The sequence below is a fragment of the Balaenoptera physalus genome (assembly GCF_965194825.1).
Source record: "Balaenoptera physalus genome assembly, chromosome: 1".
NCBI lineage: Eukaryota > Metazoa > Chordata > Mammalia > Artiodactyla > Balaenopteridae > Balaenoptera > Balaenoptera physalus.
The window spans coordinates 32,753,867-32,778,553 of NC_138882.1; the positions used below are offsets into that span (position 1 = coordinate 32,753,867).

General features: G+C 47.7%; 1 protein-coding gene across 3 annotated transcripts in view; it reads right to left on the minus strand.

The window, feature by feature from the left end:
• MAPKAPK2 (MAPK activated protein kinase 2) overlaps nucleotides 1-24,687 on the minus strand; it is a 45,331-nt gene that overhangs the window by 16,766 nt on the left and 3,878 nt on the right. The window lies entirely within an intron of this gene.

Here is a 24,687-nt window from a genome sequence, read left to right on the forward strand (position 1 = left end):
ATACTTAAGGGAAACACATACTTAAGGGAAACCTCAAATCCAAGATGGCCCAAGAACCAACCAACTTATGATCGCCCAAAGATGACTGAGTTAAAAGATGCCAGTCTTAGAAGAATCACATCCCAGGATACAGAAGGAACCTGCAGGTATGATTCCTGAACCACCGTTGGTAATCACTGAGGGGCCATGGGGAAAACAGGCAACGCCTTGCTTTTTGGCAGCTAGCATTCCCTCAGTACCCACTCTGCTCCAGGCACCAGGGGGTTCAAGGAGTTCAGTCTAGTGAAGGAAACAGAGTCAAGGCAAAAGAAACAATACGTACACAGAACTGTTAAGAAGAAGAACTGCTTAACTTCACCTCTGTCTCTGGCAAAGCTCTGGAGCAGATCATGAATTGGACCTTCACAACGCAGCCTGCTTCCCTAAGAAGCCATGGCACACACACTAGTCTTGTTACCTTTTCTAGCAGGGTTACTAAATTATAGACCAAACAAATAACAGACACAAGGGTCCTTGACTTCTACAAAGTACATGGACAAAGTCTCCTGCCAGACCTTTGGGATGACAAAGGAAGAGGGGGTGAGATGACAAAGCATTTTGATAATATTTTTAATTGTTATAAATGACCAATGATAAAAGTGTTATTTAATGGACCTAGGACAGGCTGAACATGCACCAAATTGAACTCACTGCTCCCTCTGACTTGTTGCCCTGTCTCAGTAAATGACAATGACATCACCATGTAGCCAGGTTCCCGCATATAAATCTTGAAGTAGTCACCTGCAGCTTCTCTCCCTCCCTCACCCACAGAACCAATCCAATTTTGTCTATGGAAAGATCTCTCAAATCTCTCTTCCCTTTTCCAGTCTTGCTGCCGCTTGCTTGGTTCCCTTTTCTTTTATGTGCTTTCTAACTGGTTTCTAGACAGTAGACTTAATCTGCTCTCCAATACATCCCACATCAACCCCTGAAAGGCAAATCTGAGCAGGACATTTTCTTCCTTAAAGATGTCCATTGGCTAAGAGGATAAAACCCAAATTCCTTAGCTTGGTCTTTCCTAACTCCTAGCCGTAATATCTCTGCCCTCACCTCCTAACACATTCTATTTAAGCTACACTGAACTTCACTGTCCATAAACATGCCATGCCTTGTCATGACTCCATGTCTTTGCATCCTTTGAGCGCCAGCGCAATGTCACCTCTTCTGTGAAGCCTCCCTGATGACTTCCAGGCACAGTCAGCCCTCTTTCCTCTCTGCTCCCACAAGACTCTTGTTAAACTCTTACTGCAGCACTCACTGGTGTTATTTACAAGACTGGTCCTCCTTCTGCTGTATAGACCGTGTGCCTTTTGGAGACTAGGACCATGTCTTGTTCACCTTTTGATTCCTAATCCTGGGTCTAATACATGGCATTATGGATGTACTCAATAAATATTTGCTTGTTGACTAAACCCAGAGAACACCTCCAGTGACGAACCAAGGCATGCAATCTTTGGCTTTGCCTAAAATTTTACCAATAAGCTGGCTGAAAACATAGTAGACAGCAAGCTCATCAAACTTGCCAAGTGACCCAAAAATTGGGAGTGTGCTAGGTAACAGATTTTTTACAGATCACAGTAGGTGAAAATACGGGCCAGAGTAACCCCCTAAAAAAGTCGTATGTTGGGGCTCAAAAAATCATCTATAATGGCCTGTGATGAGAGAGACCTTTCTAAAGTCAGATCCATACCACACGATGAGTGAGAGCAAAGGCTCTGAAGCCAGGCTGCCTGGGTGAGTCTCAGTTCTTCGATTAACTAACCATGAGATCCTGGAAGTTTCCTAACTTATACCTCCAGTTCCCTTCATTGTAATACAGGGATAATAATAGTACCTACCGTATAGGGTTTGTTGTTTAGTAATAATAACAATAATGTACTTGCACTTAGAATTGTACTTAATTCAATAAACTCTACTACTGTTTGTTGGTGATATTGTTGTTGCTGTTGTTAAAAGCTACTTCTAAGAGAAGAGAAGCTATAGAGCACTGCTGTTAAAAGCAAGGGCCCTGCAATTAGACTATCCTAAATTCAAGCCAGCTCTAAGCTTAGTAGCTGCCTGACCTTAGGCAGTTATTTCACTTTCTTTCTTCCTTTTTTTTTTTTTTAAATAATTTCCCTGACCAGGGATGGAACTCGGGCCCCCTGCAGTGGAAGCACAGAGTCCTAACCACTGGACCACCAGGGAACTCCCCTCACTTTCTAATATCCATTGTTTCATCCATTAAATGGGGCTAATGATAGTATCTGTCAGAGATACTCACTTTAGCATTATGGTTGATCCTTGATCAACATGGGTTTAAACTACGCAGGTCTACTTACATGCAGATTTTTTCCAATAAATACATACTACAGGACTACAGCATCCCCAGTTGGTTGACTCCACGGATGGAGAACTGCAGATGTAGAGGGCCGACTGCAAAGTTATACGTGGATTTTTGACTGCATGGGGGTCAGCATCCCTAACCCTCACATTGTTCAAGGGTCAAGTGTATTTCAAATGGGTAAAAAAAAAAAATGAGATAAACTAAATGCCCATTAATAGATACTGGTCAAATAAATTGTGGTATACCCATAACGGTGCATTAAACAATATGCAATTATAGAACAGAAGGAAGTAGATCCAGACAAACTGAGATCAAAACTTCTCCAAAAAAAGATATTCTTCCATGAAAAAGGCAAGCTGCAGATTGATACATGTAGTCTGGTTCCATTTTTGTAAAATGTTTTGAAAAAGAAAAAGCAGATGTACGTGTGTGTGTGCACGTGCATGCGCACACACGTGTATTTACCCAAACTTTTGTAACTATAGACAGCCTTTGCTTTACTTAGTAACATGGAACCATAGAAATGACCATACAAAGCAATCTTAATCATCAATGGGGAAAATTAAGATTGTTCTATGACCTTTAGAAATTTTTGTCAATACATTAAAAACTCTTCTACTGTCAGCTATAAATGAATAGAGAAACGAAAAAAATATTTAGTATAAAACTAATATTTATTTAGCACACTGTAACTAAAAAATATCAGAGGCATTGAGAATGAGTGTTTTGTTGCTTTGTAAAAACTCATCCAGAGCCATCTGAACAGGGCTTGCCTTCTTGTTATTTAACACACAATACCGAGCAAGCATGCCTTTGCAAATTGCCACACTCCTTTCTAAGTCTGGATCAGTTTCCAACATTTTATCCTTTGTGCTTTCAATGTTGAAAAATATCTCCAAGAGTGCCTTCAATATGAAGTTTTTCCCAGTGTCACTTCCTCTGGAACTTCTTCATCCTTTGTGTCACACCACTGTGTCAACGAGTTTGCCTTCACTGAGTTCCTCTGGCTGCATACGCAGAGTCTCAAACAGCGGCAATGTCAACATTCCTACAATCAGCTATTTATTCTATAATTTCACTTATGTTCAGTTACGGAATTTCACTTTTCATTTCTTTGCTGAAATTTCAGCAACGGTGGGCAATTTCCTCTTTTGATTATCCATTTTTGTAAAATGTCACACGAGTTTATCGCTAGGAGACAAGGAGGCAACACAACTGCACACTGTCCTGTGTATGTGTGAACTCAACAACAGATGGGCGGTGACCACCACCAACAGACTCTGAAAGAAGGGCTGTGACTGGTCACTGATCATAACAAACATCTGTTAGGTACTTAGTGATCTGTGGACTGAAGAGCTAGTAGCAAAGTTTGTACTCTATGCAATCACTCAGAGTTCATATACCATGGCAACGGGAATTGGAACCATGCTGTTGGGGGACTGGTGTTATTTAACTAAATTGTGATAAATGAAATTCATGTATATTGTAACTGTGAAAAGCAAGGACTGTCCTTACAAAGAACATAATAGGGAAGTATATATGCTAAGGTGTAACAGTGGTTACCCTTCGGGAAGGGCTACATTATTTAAATTTTTTTCAATGACTAAGTTCTACACCGTGGCAATGGTTCTCAACCTGAGTTGATTTTCCCCCACAGGAGGCATCTGAAAATGTCTGGAGACATTTTTGATTGTCGCAACTTGGCAGGGCACAGAGAGGGTTGCATGTGGGATCTGGTGGGTAGAGGCCAAGGATGCTAATTCCTAAGAAGCATAGGACAATCCCCACAACAAAGAATTATCTGATCCAAAAGGTCAATAGTGCCAAAGCTGACAAGCCCCGTTTTAAACCAAATAGTTTTTATTAAGTTCTTTTTAATAGCACCTTTCTCATAAAGTGGTGGCAAAGATTAAATGGGATGGTGGCAAGCAGAAGGTACACAGTAGATGCTATTAATATCAGAGGCTCTGTCTAAACGACTTTGAGCTGCATGAGTACCTTAATATCACCTTAGATTTGCGGTATTTTATGAACATTAGCTCGTCTGATCCAACACCATGATGTGGCTGCCAAAAAGTCAGCATCACCTTCAGTTCACTAGCAGATCAAGTACCTAGATCAAGACAGGAGTCCAGATGCAACCACACTCTGTACCTCTCAGACCACACCCAGAATCCAGTGTCACCTGCTAAGCAAAAAAAGTATTAAACTTCCAAAGAATGATGACCAGTGCATAAAAAGTCTGAGAAGCAAGTCACAGGAGAAACAGGTCAATAAACTGGGACAATTATCCTGAAGAAGAGAAACCTCGAAGGAGCAGTTGAGGGACTGAATGTGATTAACAGTCCCAAAATTCTATAGGGCTGTCACAGAGGAGAAGGCTAAATTATTAGACTTGTCCTATGTGGCTCCCCAAGGCAGAAATTAAAAGGAGCTATCCCCCAATAGCAGGGCCTGTAAGGTAGTGAGCTCCCTATGCCTGGAAACACTCAAGAAGAGGCTCTCAGGTGGGCTCTCAGGGGATTCCTACATTGAGTGAAAGAATAATCTAGATGAGCAATAAGGCACTTTCTAATACTCACGATCTTAGGTGCAGAATACAGGGTGTAATTTCAGGAGCAAGAAATTAACAGCCTCCTTTGACCCAGCAATCCCACTCCTAGGTACTGACCCAAGAGAAATGAAAACATTATGTCCACAAAAAGACCTGTGCAAGAATATTCATAGGAGCTTTATTCATCATAGCCAAAAATTGGAAATGCTCTGAAGAAGAATGGATAAGCAAACTGTATCATAACCATACAACGGAAAACTACTCCATATAGAAAGGAACGAGCTACCAATACAGGTAACCAGGTGGATGAACTTTACATAAAAGAGTTCATCATGATTATTCCATTTATACGACATTCCAGAACAGGCAAAACTAATCTCTAGTGAAAAAACACCAGAATTGTGATTGCCTGGGAAGGCGCATGAGGGAACTTACCAGGGTAATAAAATGTTTTGTTCTCTACCTTGACACAGTTTCAGGTTACACAGATGGAAGCATTTATCAAAACTCGTCAAATGATACACTTAAAATCTGAGCATTTCACTGCTATATAAATTTTACCACCAAAAAAAATTACTTAAACGCATGAACAAATATTGAACTCTAATTAATGCCTACGTATGCTATGTTTAAGGGTGAAGGGTACTGATGTCTGCCACTTACTATAAAATGCATTCCCAAAATAAGATAGGCTGATAAATGGATAGAGAGATGGAAACATGGAGAAAGACAGGAGAAAGCGAGTAAAATGTTAATGGTAGAATCTAGGTCGTTGGGTATATGGGTGGTCACTGCACAGTTCTTTCAAGTTCACTGCCTATTAAAGTATTTCATAATAAAGGGGGGGGGGGGGTGGAGGAAGTAACAGCCAATAGGGAGCACAAGGGAAAGAAGAGGTGGCCGGGAGGCCATGGGAGGACAGCAGCAAGGGGAAGAAGAGGGCCTTCAGACAACACAGGGGCCTCAAGGGCAGAACTGCAAGAGGCCCAGCTGACCTGGGGACAGGCAATCTTAGCCAAGATGGAGGATACGTGAGGTTAGTGCTCAGACCTTTGCTGTCCTAAGTTCTTGTTCCCATGGGACCAGCTCCATCACTCTCTGACTGCAGCCCTGCCCCTCTCTCTGGCCTTGGTATCCTCCCCTGGACAGTGAAGGGACCAGCTCTGACAGGCAACTATTCACCACATCTTTGCGAACCATGTTTCTAGACAGGAGCCAAAGGATGCAGAGATGCAGTTACAGCTGCAGCAAGCTCCAGCCACTTTCCTACAGGCAAGTTTCCTACAGCAAGAAGACTGCTATCGTATCAATATGTACTCAGAAAAAGGGACTGGGTACAAATAGCTCTGTCTGCATGAGAATAATCCACTTTGTGGATTATCCACCGCAAACACTGAACCAATGAGCAGAAGCGCCCTGTCCCCCAACACCCAGCAGGTTGCTGGGACACAGAACATTATGGAAACGCAAGAGAAATAAGGAGATATATTTGCTGGAGAAAAACAAAAAAGTCACTGATATTTTGAAAAGTCCAATTTCAATAATTTGAAGATTATCTACTTGACTATCCCCGCTACCCCACCCACAATGGCACAGACCATGTAAATCTGACTGCATACAAGACTGTCAGATTTTCTGTGGTATGATTTGCCTACTCTGGCTCTCCACCCCAAGGACACATGTCCTGGAGTTGGCCAAGTGAAAGAAGGAGACGCCAGAAAGCTGACTGGCCTAGTTCTAGTCCCAGCTCTACAGTTACCTTGCTGAGAACCTGCACTCTGTCCCCTCCTCTGTGGAATCTTGGATAAGCCTACCCTACCGGAGGGCAAAGGTTTCTTCTGACAGTAAATTCTTTGATGTGATTCTCTCTTTCTAGGTAGGTAATATAACCTGGAAATGTGTTGAATTTTCACATATTCCATAGTCCTTTAAAGTCACAATCCGGTTGCAGCCGACAAGATCCTCACTCAGGCACGTGGAAACTAGGGTGCAGAGAGTTTAGGACGTTTGCCAAGGTTCCACACTGCTGCTGATGGAGTGAGGGGTACAATCCAGGGCCCTGAGAAGACCACGCACATTCCCTGGAAAAGCACAAGAGACCCCAGGAACCCCTCTAAGATTTCAGTGCCTACAACCAGTCCCTTCTTTCTCTGCCTTATCCATTCTGGTTTCCCTGGAAACCAGAGAATCTAGTACTTTTGGCCTCAGATCTTAAAGGGAAGGAGGATATGTTATGTGCTTCTCAAACCAAAGACAGTTACCTCACAAATCAAAAAACAACTTCCAGCAGGACTTCCTTCCTACCATTCTCCTTGTGGGGAGGGGGTGGGGGGCAGGCTGCTTGGAGGTCAAGACTCTTATAGGAGCCTGGAGTGCCTGAGGGTGGGGGAAATCCCACTCCTCCCCTGGAATAACTGTGGCCAATCACCTAGGGGAAATCTGGAATCCTCATTATGCAGGACAACAGGACACCCTGTCTAGGTCCAAATGTGTCCCAGATGCAAGGAGGGCCGGAACACCAGGCGTGCACTGCTACCCCTCCCCCAGTCCATGCCTACTACGCACCAGGCTAGAATCAGGTGAAGACAGAAGGACAGGTGAAGGGAGAACAAGAAGGAGAGATGACAGGAATGGGGCTCAGACACTGCCCTGCCTTCTAGCCTTGAGGGGGCAGCAGGTCAACAGCTTAGTCCCTCGTTGCCAGGACCTGGAAAGAACACATCTGAAGGTTCTTCTAAACAAGGAAAGCTCCACCCTGGAGTAAGAAAGAATTTCCATAATGACCAATTTGCCTAGAAGTGGCGGGAATGCATTCCCAGCAGTGGTGCTGCATCCCAGCTGATGTGGGAGGGAGGAGTCACCCCTTCTCCTCTCCTACTGCCCAGCCCCCCTCCACCCTTACCCAAGACCCACCAGAGGTTCCTGGCAAGGGCTCCCTCCCTGGGGGCTGCCAGTCCTCAGGGCTCAGAGCTACTGGTCCCTCTGGGGACGCCAGAGCCTGGGAGTCTGCAAACACAACCCCAGTTGGCGGCAGCAGCTAATACTCCTGCTTCCCAAACCAAAGCACGGCCCACCCAGACTTCCTGTTCAGGGGGAACTGAGGGCAGCATCTGCCCTTTCTCTACTCCCACAGGCAACAAGCAGAGGGCCTGGGTTTGCTCCTCCCCCCATCTGAGCAACGCCAGGCCGCCGCTATGGCTATGGCTGAGGGAAGACAGGGAGATGGCCAGAGAAGCCAGGAGATGAGGGACAGCGCACCGTAGTTCCTGAGGACAAACCACCTCCCTTCCCTTTGGGAAGGTCAAAAGAGGAAACACAACATAAAAATATAAATACATACACACATACAAACAGGAAATCCTGGGCCTGCTTTCATGACACTGAGCTCTACCTACGTTGGAAATGCATAATCTCCAGGAAGAGGGACTGATCCCCACTAACATTCCCTTTTTCCCTCAGTGGTTAATTTCCTTGTAAACAACCATGACCTCTATGCAAAGCTGCACCAGGAGGGCGCAGAGGCCCCCAGTGGGCTTGGGAACTCCCTGGGCCTGGGTTTGTTCCAAGTGAAGAAGCCAGTGAGGCCAGCCAGGCCTTCCTCAGGAGCTGGCCATCAGGGGGACCACCGACAAGTCACCAATGGTCTGAAAACAATTCTAGCCAGGACTCTTGAATTTTAAAACTCCACAAACTTTATTTAGTAAATCCACTTCCCAATTCTAAATTCTTCCTTAAATTTAAACCAAAATGCCTTCACCTCAGTTCCCCCGGGGTGATGAAAAGCCAAGTGCCTTTCCACCCTGGTCCGCCCTCCAGATGCCCTTGGATGGTGGGGAGGGAAGGAAACATCCAGCCCACCTGTTTCTCCCACACTGCCACCTCCAGGTTCAAAGTCCTCCCCCATCGGACAAGGAGGACGCACAGAGGTAAGTGAGCTAACTCCTGCGCCCTTAACACTTCCAGTCCTAGCAAGCAGCTGCCTCCGGATCACCAGGCCCTCCCTTCTCCGATGGTGAGGAGCTCTCAGCAGCCTGGGCCTCAAGCAGGGGTGTCTGCTCACTGCTTGTCGTCGCCCCCCTCCCCCCCGCAAACTGCACACTGCCACTTCCCAGGCGTGACAGATGTAACTGCTATTCAGTATGTTCAAGCCAGGACAAAAGCCTTCTCCAGAAGCACAAAGCCAGCAGGAATGCAGACAGGCCAACTTCAATGGAAGCCACCTGCCAGGGGCCCTTCTCTGCCACACCCCCAGCATGCACACACACAATTTTTTAAGCCTCTCAAACCTGTGTTAACATACAGTCAGGTGAATTTTTCTCTGAATCACTGGACAGTTCTCCCAGAGCAGGGAGACTGTATTGCCATTTCTCAAATAGTATTCTGTAGGATGTTAATAAGTGATAGGTAAAAAGGGGGCCCTAAATGTGTCAGAAGCACCAGGTTATACAAAGTCAAATAGATTCTTTTACTACAGAACTTCACAGAGCCTTCAGAATGTTAATGTGCACTGCAGAATGTTTCCCAGATTCATCTGATCACAGAGCATCTCAGGGTTGGTGATCCACCAAAGCATTCCAAGACTGTCTGGTGTTTGGAGAAATGGGTGGCTCTTTCTTCCATGCTCACCCAGTCCCCAGTATGTAGCTCTTCTACCATTTGGAATATATAAGAAATATTTTGCTTACATGTTCCCCCCTCAATAAGCTTCCAGTGAACAGATGAATGAACAGATTCACGAGCGCACACGCGCTGTGCTATCTTCACAATTCAGTTCAACCGGTGATGAAGCTTCCGCAAGGATCACTAGAACTTCACCCAAAAGACTGAACCTCTGCACACACTCAAGCCAACACTGGCTGTGAATCATATGTGCTTATGTCACCAAGGACAAGGGTTCAACTCCAGATAAGCCAGCTGGTTTTATTCCCTTACCAAGTCTCCCCTAGACTTCCCCAACTGTTTTGCATTTGGCCATAATGGTAACTGGGTGACTGCATTCAACGTACACACCTGTGGTCAGGGAGAGGCCACCACCATAAGTATCACACATGGTCTGGGTGAGCTCAGCCACTAATACCACCAATTCCAAAAGAGAAACTTTAAAGGAATAGCAGGCTAACCAAGCTTGACTAGCAAGGGTTCTCACCCAACCTTCCTCTCATCGTGAGAGTGACAGACACTCAGACATGACATTAACTGTCAACATCTCCCAGAAAGTACAGTATTTTTATATTCAAACTATATATCTCAGACCGTCTCTTGGACCTGGAAGTAGTCCCCCCCCTGAAAAATAATGGTTTGTCTGACAGATCCTTCCTTTGCGTTGGAAAAATAGAGGCTGTGTACGCTGGGGTGAACTTGTAGAAAAGCCCCTTCAGGAGCCTCTCTGGTTTCTTGGTGTGGGCTTTCTGCTTCATTCACAATAAAGCAGACTCTGAAAGGGCATCACCCACTGACCTCTGCAGCTGAGCACAGAGGCAGGTGCCCCCTGATGACAAGCTGAAGGCACTCTCCAGCCCGCCACCCCTCACACAGGAAGCCTCTTAAAACCTCTGCCCTTGTTCTGAAGCCACGGACTGCTCCTGGCATGCATATTTCTTAGAACACCTTCAGTGGAGATGCAGATCGTGGTTAGTATCTGGGCAGCACCGGGAGGTTGGGGAACTCCTCAGGCTCTGGTTCTGACCCAAGAAGGGAGGAAGCCCTACGTCAGCTCTCCCCTCCCAGCCCTAGTAGCATCAGAAGGAAACCAGGTGAGATCCCACGAGGTAATACTGAACAGTCTCCGTCTATCACCGAATACAAAAGTGCATGTTTCATCACCTTAGGAAAAAGTCCAGAGTTTATTCCTACCCTACTTTTCCAAATTTCTCTTTCTGCCCACCTAGCAAAATTAGTTCATCTACAGAAACTGGGAGTGAAAGGGAACACTGACAGCTCTTTCTAGTGAAGCATCCCCCCATCTCCCCAAGCAACCCCAGACCCCACCTCCAAGAGCAAAAACAGAAAAGCCCCTTTCCCACTCCTGCCACCCCCCCCACAGCCCCCCCAACCTCCCCCCCCACCCCGGCCTCTTCCCCCTGGACTCCTCAAGGCTACAAAGAATTCTTTGGTTCCATTATTCCACTTATCTTCTCTAACTGGGCGGGCTTGTGTTTGGATGTAGCGGCTTCTGAAGCTGACACTTTAATTCTTGATTTTAAAAACTTTATTGTTTAAATATCAGTTTTGCCTCCGAGGCAGCCAAGGCTCTGCTCTGCTTGTTAATTATCAGCTGCTAAACAGTACTTTTTTCATCCAAGCTGATGCAAGGCCACTGGGGGTAAAAATGCTGGTGCTGGAAAAGAGGCTTCAGCTCCTCTGTGGCAGTCTCGTCAGAATCCAAAAGAAGACAAACAGGCAAGAAGCTAACCCATTTCTGTGGGTATGGTGCAGCTCAGCTAAGTGCCTGGCACTGTGCTTGCACTGGGGGATACCAAACGAACGAGACACACTCTTGTCCTCAAGGGGCTCAGAGTCCAGCAGGGCGAGATATGGGAGTGACCATAATTTAAATTCAGAGCAGTCACAGAGCTCGTGTGAGCTACCACTAGTATAGGGCAGAAAGGTATTCTGCCTGGAATTGGGGGTGGGGGGACAGGTAAAATCTAAGCCTCGAAGGAGAAACACAATTCTACCAGGAATAAAAGGATGAACAAGTGAAAGGTGCAAAAGAAGATCTGGAAGCAGAAGAACGCACTGCAGAGTGGGATGGAGCCCTCGCCTCTCCTGGAAGGAGAGAGAGAGAGAGAGAGAGAGAGACACGCTCATACGTGCGTGCGTGTGTGCGTGTGTGTGCACGCGTGGGCGTGTTGGGGGTGGGGGTGGGGGAAGAAAGAAAGGTCAAAGCCAGCTTGCCTGAACACCATGTTTAGGAGTTTGAGGGACACACTGGAGGCAAGGGGAGGTCACTGAAGGTCTCTAAATAGAAGTAATGTTTGTGGTCACATCCGCCTGGGTACCGATGGCTGAGTCTCTCAATGTCTCTGAAGAAAACCAGATCAGTGGCCTCAAAAAGCAAGCATTAACCATGCAGAGAAACAGCGACTCCTTCCTATGAAGCAGGATATAAAGAGGGGGAAGGTACGCAGGGCCTGTACCAGCTGGATGACCCTTAGGACTCTCCACTGTCAGGGTCCACTGAGATGCGGACCTTTCCTCAATCTCTCAGCAAGGCCTGATGATCAGAAGAATCCTGGGAATGATGTCACAGCCCTGCATCTCTCTAGGGCCCCTGGCAGGTCGAGTAGTCTGAAACCCTGCCATGACGCTGGGGCAGCAGAGGAGCACACACAGCCCGGTGCGATTATCTGCAGAAGGCCGAGTGAGGAAGATGTGACTGATGCGTTCTGTGAGGCTCCGGAAAACACCACTAGCACCAAGGGATGATACAACTTCAGGGAACTAAATTTTGACTCGATGATCATAAAACTTTTTTTTTTGCATTTTATATTTTTTTAATACAGCAGGTTCTTATTAGTTATCTATTTTATACACATCAGTGTATACATGTCAATCCCAATCTCCCAATTCATCCCACCACCACCCCCCACGCTTTCCCCCCTTGGTGTCCATACGTTTGTTCTCTACATCTGTGTCTCTGTTTCTGCCCTGCAAACCAGTTCATCTGTACCATTTTTCTAGGTTCCACATATATGCATTAATATACGACATTTGTTTTTCTCTTTCTGACTTACTTCACTCTGTATGACAGTCTCTAGGTCCATCCACATCTCTACAAATGACCCAATTTCGTTCCTTTTTATGGCTAATATTCCATTGTATATATGTACCACATCTTCTTTATCCATTCATCTGTCAGTGGGCATTTAGGTTGCTTCCATGACATGGTATTGTAAATAGTGCTGCAATGAACATTGATTGGGGTGCATGTATCTTTTTGAATGATGGTTTTCTCTGGGTATATGCCCAGTAGTGGGATTGCTGGGTCATATGATAATTCTATTTTTAGTTTTTTAAGGAACCTCCAAACATAAAACTTTAAAACCAGAAAAAAACAATTTTTTTAAGAGTAAGGTTTTCTTGAAAAGGGATAAGCTCCCCTATCACTGGAGGAATTTAGGAATAGATTCAAAAGATTGCCAAACACAGATAATTATCACAGACAAAAACACACATTCCTGAACACCACCTCTGTAGTCTTGTACAATAAGATACAAAGAGTGGGGTTCAGGAATCTGTATTTTCAAATGTTACCCACAGGTGATTCTGACAGTCGACTTGGCTGGGAGCAACTGGGCTAGATGACCATCTGCTGGAATGCAGCCCTAAACAAGACAAACAAAATACTATTTAAAGTCCCTTTCTAAATGATCACCTTCTTTTTACCCTCTCGACTGGGCCCCAAAACCTCTCCTCATGCTCTTACACAAATCCCCTTCCAGCTCCGCTAAATCTTTACCAGGGTGTAGAATGATGACCTCAGAGCCTGGTGCTGTCTGAGAGAACATTCTGCAATGATGGAATGTTCTCTTATCTGCGCTGCCCGACACGGTAGCCACTAGCTCTATGTGACTCTTGAGCACTTGCAATGGAGCTAGTGCTACAGAGGAACTAATTTTTAACTTTATTTAATTATTTAAATTTAAATAGTCACATGTGGCTAGTGGCTACTGGACCAGCCAGCGCGGCTAGCTACGAAAGAAGGTGTATGTATTCACTCTGAGATTTACACAAGCAAGAAACTTGTGACTCTGCTCCTTCCACCACCACCTCTTGGAGCTCATCTCCAGCCTGAAGAGACCCACCTGATGACAAGGAGATTAAGTTCAAAGAAAACAGCAGGAAGGGAGGAGCTCTGTGACAGCTGTACCGGAGACAGCAGGTACAGAGAACAAAGAGCCTGAACCAAAATCTTCACCCCTCAGGGCTTTGCCCTTCTCTGCCCCAGAAAGCAATTAACACCAACAGTGCCAGCAGCCGTCACCCCATCCCGGACAGTGGGGCCCATTGCCTGGTGCAACCACCCAGCTTCCCCAGAGCAAGCAGACCTCATTCTCAAGGATGACCTAGAACATCCCTTAGCTGACTAAAGCTGGAGTCTCAAAGCTGGTTTGTAATGGAACTTTTTGGCTGTTCTGGGGTATAGAAATCCAAGGGAGAAGAAATAAATCTCGCCAAAAAAAAAAAAAAAAGTTCCACTACTTTTCCAGACCTCGAAAGTTTTCATCAGGAAAATATATCATCTGCACACTGAAAAACACACACCTGGATTCCTGCCCAGGTACAGCACAAAGGCCAAATTCAAACCTGACCAAGGACTCCAGCTTCACATGTGTGGTCCTTCAGCCTTAATTCCTGCTCCCATGTTTTGGGACCCTTTTGCCAGCATCTGCCTGGACGCACACTCACAGTGGACAAGATGCTTTCTCAAGGCTCCCTCAGACCAAGGTACTGACTGCCTCCTCTCGGGAGAGGTACTCAGCCTGCTGCAGAGACACAGGCCCTCAGAGAAGAGGGCCGGTGGCAGGGATGGCGGGGGAGGAAGGATGGGAGAAAGACTACGAACTAAAGAATCCCTGCGGGGGAGGGGAGAACAACCCTCCTTCAAAGAGCAGATCTTTTATCTGAAGTTTACTGGAAGACTTTTTTCCCCCCTTCTTGCTCTATAAAAAGAAAGAGAGAAAAAAAAATGTTGCAACTTCCTTTGTCACAGCACATGCTCAGGAAAAAACAGACCTGACCCATTGCTTCACTTTCCCATCTGCACTAACGGTCGGCTCCATCCCGAGCCCTGACTTCCGCTCGCCCAGCTCCTGAGAGGCTGGAGGCAAAGATGGCCAGAGCTGGGGCTCAGAGAGCACCCGGAGTGCACCTGCCCACTGGTCCGCCTGGGAGGCTCAACACTGGAAGGATGCGACTCCTTAGAGCAACAGAGAAACCCTGTGAGGGCCCCGAAGAGGACAAGAGCCTCGGCCACAGCTGCAGCCTGGCCAGCCCTTTCTCACCACCCCCTTCCTCCCCGGCTCCAGGCGATAGCCAGTCAACGTAGTCCCAAGCATTTCCCATTACCAGAAACATCCCTAGGGAGACCTTGGGTCTTCCCCCCTCAGCAAACAGAAGATGGGAGCCCCAGTGGAGTCCCTCAAACTACTCCTCCCACTGGCCAAACTTCTGTCTGCACTGGCCCCGGGCCCTGTCACAGGTGTGAGTCCATACCAGGCAAAAGTGACCGCACCCCTGACCCCTCCGGCCTCAAGGAGCCCACCCTGAGTCTCTGTATCCTCTGTGGCCCTGATTCCACCACTTTCCCACCACCGGCTCCCTGAACCTCTTTATGTGTAAAACTTGGAATCAGACCACCTGGACTACCTCTGTCAGAGAGGGTCAAGAGGGAAGACATGTGAAGGCGCACAGTCCAGATTTTGGGGGTCAGTCTATTTTTACTCCTTTTATACACAAAGGTGTTCACTCCTCCTCTAAACTGTAAGTTCCCAAAGGCAGCGCTCCCATCTTATCATTGCAGCAATTTGCACAAAATAAGCATTCCATAAATATTTGATGATCAAATAAAGAGGTGAATCAACTAAGTACTGAATTATAGCAGAGTCAGGGAAGAACTATTAAGAGAGGCAGTTCTGCAAGCTATAGGGAGCCAGGTTTTAGAGCTAGACACGCCCATCATTAATAGCCTCAGGGCTCTGCACTTGTATTCCTTCCGCCTGCCCCCACCCCAATCACTTCCAGGGCTCACTCAAATGTCACCTTCGCAGTGAAGCCTTCCCTGAGCCCCTATTTGAAATTTCAACACCACACATGCGTTCCTAGCCTTCCAGGGTCTCCTCCCCTCCTTTACTTTCTCCTTTGTACCTATCACCGTCGGACATTTATCTGATTATATTTTGTCTGTCTCCCCCTGCTAGAATGCAAGCTCCACGCAGGTAGGATTTTTTTTTTTTTTTTGGTCTGCTTGGTACACTGATGTATCCCCAGACCCTGAAATAACACTTAGCGCTTAGTAAGTGCTCAATAAATAATTGCTAACGAGTGAATGATTCTGAACATGTTTCCTCTTCTGTAAAACGGGGACTTTTACCTTGCAGTATTATTTTAAGGATTAACAAGAGTGTACGTGAAACACCTAATACAATGCCTGATACATATAATATCTGCTCAATAAAGACTTGTTATCAATCTGGGAAACTTTCACAGTGTTGCTAAGCTTTCAACAGTGATCTGAAGGAGACAGAAGATAGAAGACTGTTGTAGGTATCAAAGTCATTCTGCTGTTCTGATCTATCCTTAGGGAGGCGGCAAAAGTCATTCTTGGCATTTCTAATTAATTTTCTTGAGTAGTGGGTTGCTTTGGATCTCAGAGGGCTAGAAGGCACCCTAAGGCAAATCCCACTTAGAAAGGCAGGGGTCTAGTCTAAGCTGCAAGAAATAATCAACCCTCATTGTTCTAAATCCCTCTCATCTCATATAGCAGAGGTATAAAAGGGGTCTAAACCCAAGGGGATGACCCTGACTAGTCGCCCTTCTAGGTTAATCCTGCCATCTGGGCCTCCTGATGGCCAGTCAGCAGGGAAGACAGGAGGTAGGCACAGAGAAGAATTCATGTCTATAAACATCGGTTGAATGGCTGAATGAATAAAAATACTACAGCCCGGAGAAGGGTGAAAGAACACTGGCCTGCAGAAAGTGAGGACAGAGAGGATGGCTCCCAATCCCGGGATCCCTGGAACCTGGGCTGACCACCTCTTTCCCAGCATCGGGTTCTTTTCCAGCATCGGGTTGTTTTCCCAGCAGTGGGGTTGCAGCAGCAGTAATGAAGAAAGCCCTTCAATACAGGAGAGCCCTTCGATTTACGAATGAAGAAAATAAGTGAGGCCCAGAAAGGTTCAAGGACTTGCTGAGGACCACACAGCCAGGTAGGTCTCTCAGATGCCAGTCCAGTTCTGCTTCCCCTGCATGGAATTAACTGGTCCCACGAGGTTCAAACCTCTGACCTCAGTCCCAGCAACATGCTGCTCAATACTGGTCCTCTTGCAACACACACAGGAGCAAGGCCAGCAGACAGATAGATCACCTTGGACTGCATCTGTGTGTCTCTGCTGTGTCTGGGGCTGACTCGAAGATGCCAAGAACTGTAGGAGAGCTGGCAAGTTCCACATCTGTCCCTCCCTCAGTTAAAGTTCTCCAAGGGGCAGAAGGGTCATCTCCACAGCACAACAGGAAAAGGCGGGGCTCTGGAACAGGGAGGAGGAGGAGGAGAGGCATCAATGGGAAACTGTGGTCAGGGCCCTTACAAGAACGAGAACTCCCTTAGCAGAAACATAAAGTGCCAGCTTGAGTCAGCAGATCCGAGTGGGTAAAGGGAAGAACGCCCAGAAGGCTGTCCTGAGAATGGCTTTTTAGCAGACACGAGGAAGAGCAGGGAGAGACACTTCGGGGGACCCTCACTATAGCCCTGGCTCATTCTCAGCCCAGGCAAATACTGCCCCTCACCCAGGGCCACCCCCCCTCCACCCTGAGGATCACCGCTAGTACTTTATACTTATGTAGGCAGCATGCACTATTACTCAGTTTTCACACCTTTGTGAGGCAGCTAGGTATAATGCACAATGCCAAAATACTCTCTGAATTTTTTTTTAATGGCAGCATATAGTCACTACACAGAACTAAGAGAATACAAAAATAATGGAGATGTGAGTCTTCAAGGAACTTACAATCCAATATCTCCACTTCACACATGGAGAAATACATTTAAAATGTGAAAGAAAAGGTAAGAGTGTCTTGGCAAGTGTGACAGGGAGGGATGGCGGAGACCTGCTTCTGGCATGAAAGGCTTCACGAAGGAAGGAGCAGCATGTGTACTGGGTAGAAGAGGCAGATACAGACAGGGGGGCGGAGGGCGATGGGGAGAAGGGGGTGGAGGTGGTAAAGGCGACATAGGACGAATGGGGTACAGGCCACGGGTGAGGGTGTGGGGTGGAAAGCAGAGCCCCATAAGGAAACGACATATATAAGCCACTTAAGCTGAGCCACAGCACACACTCAGAAAAAACCAGATTGGGGCCAGATCTGAGAAGGATCTGGAAATCTCCTGAACTCTGCGTCCAAAGGGAACCCATGGAAGGGTTTAAGCTGGGAAGCTACGTGATCAGAGCTGGGCTTTAGGTAAACTAATCCCCATGCTCTCCAAGGAACTGAGGGGGCAAGACCTCATTCCAGGCCAGGGTCCTCAGGGTCGGCCACATGTTCGAAGGCCTAGCCCGCCCCCACCTCTACTCTCTAGCCCTTCCTTCTCTAATTACACCTCCAACTCAATTTTATTTTCTTTTAAAAAATCTAAAGCAAGGCAACCAAAAGAGACCATGAAAGCAGGGGAGACGAGGCACAGAGGAAGGGGCACTCCTCCCTAAGAGCGCAGGTGACTGGAGTGCCGCCAGGGGGAGGGGACACAGAAGCGAGGAAGTCCCTGGGAATCCCACATGGGCTCCAGTGGAAGGGATATGGTGCTGGGGAGCCTGGCAGTCAAAGGGAATAGCAAAACGACATTTCCGTAAGCGTGAGACTTTGCAAAGCAGGTTACTCTACGCACTCATTTTGCCCCGTGGCCTCCAGCCTTCCTCAGATCTGGGTGCCAGTAAGGAGAGAAGCACAACGAAAGGTACACGAAGACCCTGCTCCCACAGGCAGCAGCCTGACTGCAGCAAGCTCCAGGGCACACTGGGCTCTTCACCAGGCCACCTGCATTCCTAGGATGCTCTGAGTTCCACACACGTGGCTTCAAGCGCCCAGGGCTCCCCCTCTTCCTCCTGCCCCACCCCCCAACTCTTTGAACTCTGCAGAAGTCAGACATGAGGAGCAATCTGCAGATTCTTCACTTAGAAAGGCTTCCCTCACCTAAGGCTCCTGTGAAGCCTGCCTTTAAAATCCTTCCTTTAAAAATCCCTGCCTCTAAGAATTACAGAAGCCAGGCAAGGAGGCCCAGGAGAGGGAGAGCAGGGGTCGGGGTGGCAGGGGGTGGGGGCCATGGCTACTCCAAGGACAGGGACTCCTTCTGTCAGAGTTAAAAATAAACTCTTAGCAATTTACACCCAACTCCTCCCCTCCAGAGGCCAATGCGCCTTGGCAGATAAATCTCTCCCTGCAGAGGAAATGAGGCCCCAGGGGGAAAGACAGGAGTAGGCAGTCATGGAGACGTGGTCTGGGTATGTAACTCTAGCTGAAAGCAGAGGGTCCCCCAAGTCCTACCTCGGCCCTCTCCCATGCACTCCTCCTCCCAGATAAACCCTAATACCAGAAAACACAGAATCCTCCTATCCAACAGGATTAGTACCAACACCTGTCCAAGGATTAGAAAACTCAGAAAGAAGAGAATGTCAAAGTCAACTAAAGGAAATGCTCTGCCCAGTCTCTATCAGTTAAGTAGGTATCTCAGCTATCCGAGCCCGTTTCCTCTCCTTGTTGTACAGTGCCCCGGGATCCACGGGCAGTAGTAGAGGCCACCTCGATGGACCTCAAGGGACACAGATCACCAACACCTCTGCCCCCCACAGTCAGGAGGTAGAAGACACCCATGCTCTCTGTGACATCCTGCAGGTGGCTGAGCTGGGAGGGCCAGAGGGGCCATGGCCTGACTCATGAAACAGGCCCTGAGAGCCAGGGCCCAGTTATTCTTGGAAGCCAAAGAGATGAGGTCACACTTTTGAATCTGGTAACCTGAAGCCCCATGCTGCAGAGGTGGAGAGTACAGCTTAGCAGCAGGGCAGGAGTCCTGGGGCAGGTAGCACGCTCAGCCACAGGGCGGGTGGCTGGGCGAGGGCCTGGGACAGCCGCGCTGGGCTCCTCTACTCACCCGCACGCTCCTTCTGCCAGGGAGGCTAGCTTGCGGGTGGAGTCCGGAGGAAGCCAGATCTGGACGCAAGCACACACAAAGTCTAACAGCGCCAAACCCGCTCACCCTCCTCCCTGGCTAATTCATCCTTCCCAGCTCCACGGAGCCTCCACACATAAATGTCGACACCTGGAGAAGCAGCAGCCACGGCTCACTCTCAGCACTCAGAAAAGCCAGTTGGCCCCAAACCACCCACCAAGCTCAGGCTGGAAGAGAAGGGGGCCAATGGGGAGGGGGTGCAAGTGAGTGTGAGAAACAGCCCAGCAGTGTGGCAGGAAGACCTGGGACAGGCGTCAGGGCCTGGCTGCGAGGGGAGACTGCAGCAGTGGCAGGTTTATTTTTAGCTGTTGAGACAGAGGGGCTGAGTGACAGTTCTGGGCCCTGGGCAGAAGGCCTGGTTACAAATGTCCAGTGTGGGCTGGGAGCCTCATAACAATATGAATAATCAAAATGGCAGCAAAGTGATCAACTCAGTCATCTCCTGGGAGGGCCCAGGAGGGTAAGGAGCCCCACAGGAGCATGAAGGTGGAGAAGCTGGCGGGGCCATCAAGGGCTCTCCTCCCAAGTCCCTCTACCTGTGACTAGAGAGATTTCACCTTTGCTTCAGGTTCAAAAGAACCATCCCGGAGATAAGCCAAACAGAGATGTTCACCACATCTTCTCTGAGACAGAAAAGCCTTCACCACTCCTCACGTCCCTGGAAGAGCCCTGGATGGACACTGGCCATGGAGATGCCTGGAAACGTCCCTCAAGAGTAAGATGCCCTTTCATACGATCCTTCTGGACAGCTCAGGTTCCTGGCAGAATGAACACACAGCTTGGCTGGTCTTAGAAGGGAACATCAGTTACAGATAAAGGTTGACCTTGGAGCCACGTCCCAGCCTGTACTACCTGGCAGATGGCACATTAAGGTGTTTACCGGATCAGAGAATAAAGACCCCCAAGAACTGTGCACCGCCAGAGGGGAGCACAACCCTATCCCCGCTTCCACTGAGTCTCCTCTTCCTCCAACAAAATCTTCTGGCCTGGCACTCAGGACCTCAGTCCAAAGCTCCAGGGCTGAAAACACAGCTTTAGCCCTGAATGGCAGGAAGAAGAGAAACGAAAACAGACCTCACTAGGCATCTCCCTCTCCTCTTGCTTCCTCAGTCTCCTCACATCCCTTAGTACCCAGTCCTACGGGTAAGAAGTGGTGCCTGGATGTACATCTAACTTCCCGATAAGCTCTGGGAATCAGTCCCCAGCTCTCACCTCAGAACAGCCCCAAACCCATACTATAACTCCAAGTGAATTAGAAGGCGGCACCCATCTGTATGGACCCAGTCACACACCAAGGCAAAGCCTGACAAGTGGACAGTGGGTTGGATCAGAGCCCCCCTCCTCCTCCCTCAGCCAGGTGCCCTGTGCAGGGCACAGCCTGCACAGCCAACCACAGCAGCCAGGTTTGGCCCCGTAACTTCAAACGGGAAGGAGTTTCAGATGGGGAAAAAAATGAAGAGTTCCCATCTCTACCCTGAGCCACCAGAACACTAAGATTCTTCTGATTTCAAGGAAGGAGAGGATTCACACCCCACTGAGTTACACAGTCCATCCTCTCTGCTGAGGCACTTGCTGGAACACTCACCAAGTCTTCACACAAGAGAAGGCGCAGCTGGTCAATGGTGGTTATTAATTAACTGGACAGGAGCTGCCCTGCAACCCAGCAGCAAGCCTATCAAAAGGGCATCCACGCTGGCCCAGATACTGCTGATGGTCGGACGTGGAGCAAGTCAGCAAGCTCTCCTGCCTCTTGCCTCCAGCACAGCCCTCCACCATCCCACACTGCCGTGTCCCAGGAGCCACTGGTAGCCTGACCCTCTGATGTGTACACTGAGGCCTAGAAAGTTTAACTGACCTGTTCAAAGTCACACAGCTAGTTAGCAGGGCACCAAGACTAGCTCTATCCATCTTTCTTCCTTTCTCTCTCTCTCTCTCTCTCTCTCTCTCTTTCTTTCTTTCTAATCTAGCACATAACCCATGGTATCGGGTTCATCCCTAGATATTTATATCCATACATATCTTAAAACACAAAATATCACTATTCCCCTAAGGACTAGAAAAGGTATAAAATCTGATTTTGGTTACACATCTGGTGTACATCAAGCTGCTCAGTGGCATGGTCCCATCTTATTACCAATGGCCCCGTTTCTAAGATGACTAATGTAGAAAGATCCTAGTGACCAGTTAGTGGAGATGAGTTTTGCACCGCCAGGTCCACAAACCCCATACTCTTACCTCTAGCAACCAAAACACCAAAGGAACCCAGACCAAGAGGAGGTCCCAGTGAACCAGGTCCCAAGACACGGCTCTGATGCTGATACCAGGTAAGACCTTGGATATACCACTGAACCTTTCTGCACTGGCCCAGCCTCTTCCTCGGTGAGGTGGAAAGGGTCAAGAAAGATAAGCAGGGAGCGTTGTGAGCTCTAAGGAACTATGAGTTGTGGGTCCCTTTGCCACTGAGCCTTATATCATTACCAAGAGCAGCTGCAGCCCCTTCAAACACAAAGAACAGCTCTGCCCTGCCCACCCACTTCTGTCCAGGACACTGCAGCAACTGGAAAGGTGCAGCACAGGGAGGAGGGGAAAAAAGAGACCCCACAGGATCCTTGGGAAGGCCTCATGCAGAGGAGAGGGAGCAGGAAAGTATGAATCCTGTGCCACAGATGTCAAATTACCAGGGAGAATCCTGCATCAGAGCACAGGAGGGCCACTTGGGAATCGTGAAAAGACTCAGATGCAGATACTGATGCCCTGTCTTCCCCGCCATGGCTGGCATTCCTCTTGGCACAGACTCCACACATCCCTGGGCTCTGCGGGTAGGGAGGGGGCCTCCGTCATCCCCAGGATGTGGCCAGGGATTAAGTTTGCCTCCAGCAGTCCTGAAGCTTGGCTCCTCCAGGCCTCTCCCTGAATCCCCTGCACCTGCTTCTTAAATAAAATCATCAACTGATGATGGCCCAACTCCTCAGATTCCAAGCAGTCAAAACATCTTAATTATGAATACCAATACCTTCATCCTCTAAAAAGGACCCCTTCATTTCCCAGATACCCATCAATATTTGGTCCTGAGGCCTGGGGCTGCTTTTCTCCCCCTTTTGTCAGCCACTGATCCCACATCTTAGCTGGAGATTATTTTCAAGCTCTATCAAAGCCCAGAATTCATAAGTGAAAAAGAACCATGAGCTGCCCCAGCTTTGATCCTGCCTCAGTGGACGTCAAGAGTCCTGCTGCAGTAGACAGCAACCAGGGCAGGGCCCAAAGCAAGGAACAGGGTCTCTGAACCCAGAAGCTACACCTTCCCTCAAAAAACCACAAGCCCCAACCTCAGAGATTTGTAACCTTTCTTTATAACATCCTGTTAGTTTACTTCATGCTCCTCAAACACTTTAAAACTTGCTTTTAACACAAAGAGCGGTTACGCTCAATTCTGAATCACCAGCCCCACTTGCTCCTTACCAACTGATCCACTCTCCCCTCAGCTGCCCCGAGGGCAACGCCACCATCACCTCCTGCAGATGTGCTCATTCCTCAGAGACTGTCCTCAGCTCCTTCGGTCCTCACAGATTGCCTCTTCAAAGTTCTTCTATTCCCAACCACACAATTTAACCCCTAGACCAGCAAAGTACAATAGAACTTTCTACAAGGTCGAAAATGTTCTTCTCCACTGTTCAATTCAGTAGCCATTAGCCACATGTAGCTACTGAACACGTGACATGTGGCTAGCAACTGATTTTTAAATTTAACTTAGTTTAATTTAATTAATCAATTTTAGCTAATTTTAAATAGCTATACATGGGCATTGGCTACCATACTGGGCAGTACAGCCCTAGACTACATTTGTTAATTTCACCTTCTCCAAATAAGCGTCCTGACCTCCAAAATTTTAAGGCCACTTTCAATGTCTGTATCCTCCATACAACAAAGCATATGGTAGGATGCTCAGAGAATTGTTAAGTACTGTAACAAGAGTAGAGATAAAAGAGATTGGCTGATTAATGAAACTTTCCTCACCTTGTGATTCCATCCAGCAAACCCCAATTTGGGACACTGCCCCTCACCCAGCCACAAACTCTGTTGCTCCCGGACCGGTACACAGCACGAGGCGTGCTGGAGAGGGTGCAGCCTGCACTGAGGGGATGTGGGAGCCCCGACTCTCCTGCTCAACCATGAGAGGTTCTGATCAGCTCCCCTTCAGAACACCAAGGAAGCCACATGGCGGTGACACGAAGTCACCTGGAGAGGGAGGATTGCTGGAGAAAGGCAAGGAGAAGGAACAGTACTTTGTTTCCTCTAATCGACAAAACGGAAAGACAAACAGAGATAAGTTATGACAATATTCTATATTTTGTAAAGCAGTAATATGCTTCACCGAATCAGAGTCACACGGCAGAGAGGGACAACGGTGCTGGCTTTAATTAAATTTGTTCAGCTAATACCTAAGAGTCACCGTGACACAATGAAGCAGTAAGCAACTGAAAAACCCCACAGGGAATAGGACCAATTACTGCACAAGTGAGTTGAGACTAGGCGTCCCTACCAAAGAAATAGTGAATAGAATTCTCATGTTCTTGCACAAAAAATAATACTAGTAAATAAGATTTCTAGCTAACACTTCCTAAAAAGGGGAGGGGGTGGTAAAAAAAATGTTTGTTACTGAAGATTCAAAACTCATGGAGCTGGTGAGTTGGTTTGTAAGCTGCCTCTCCAACTCTGGCGATCTCTGCTGGGAAGCCGATAAGTCCCTACCCAGCACCCCCTGGCCAACAGTCAAGGAGGGCCTGCGGTGACAGTAGCTCCTCGGGCTTGAGAGGCTCTGGAGCAGCA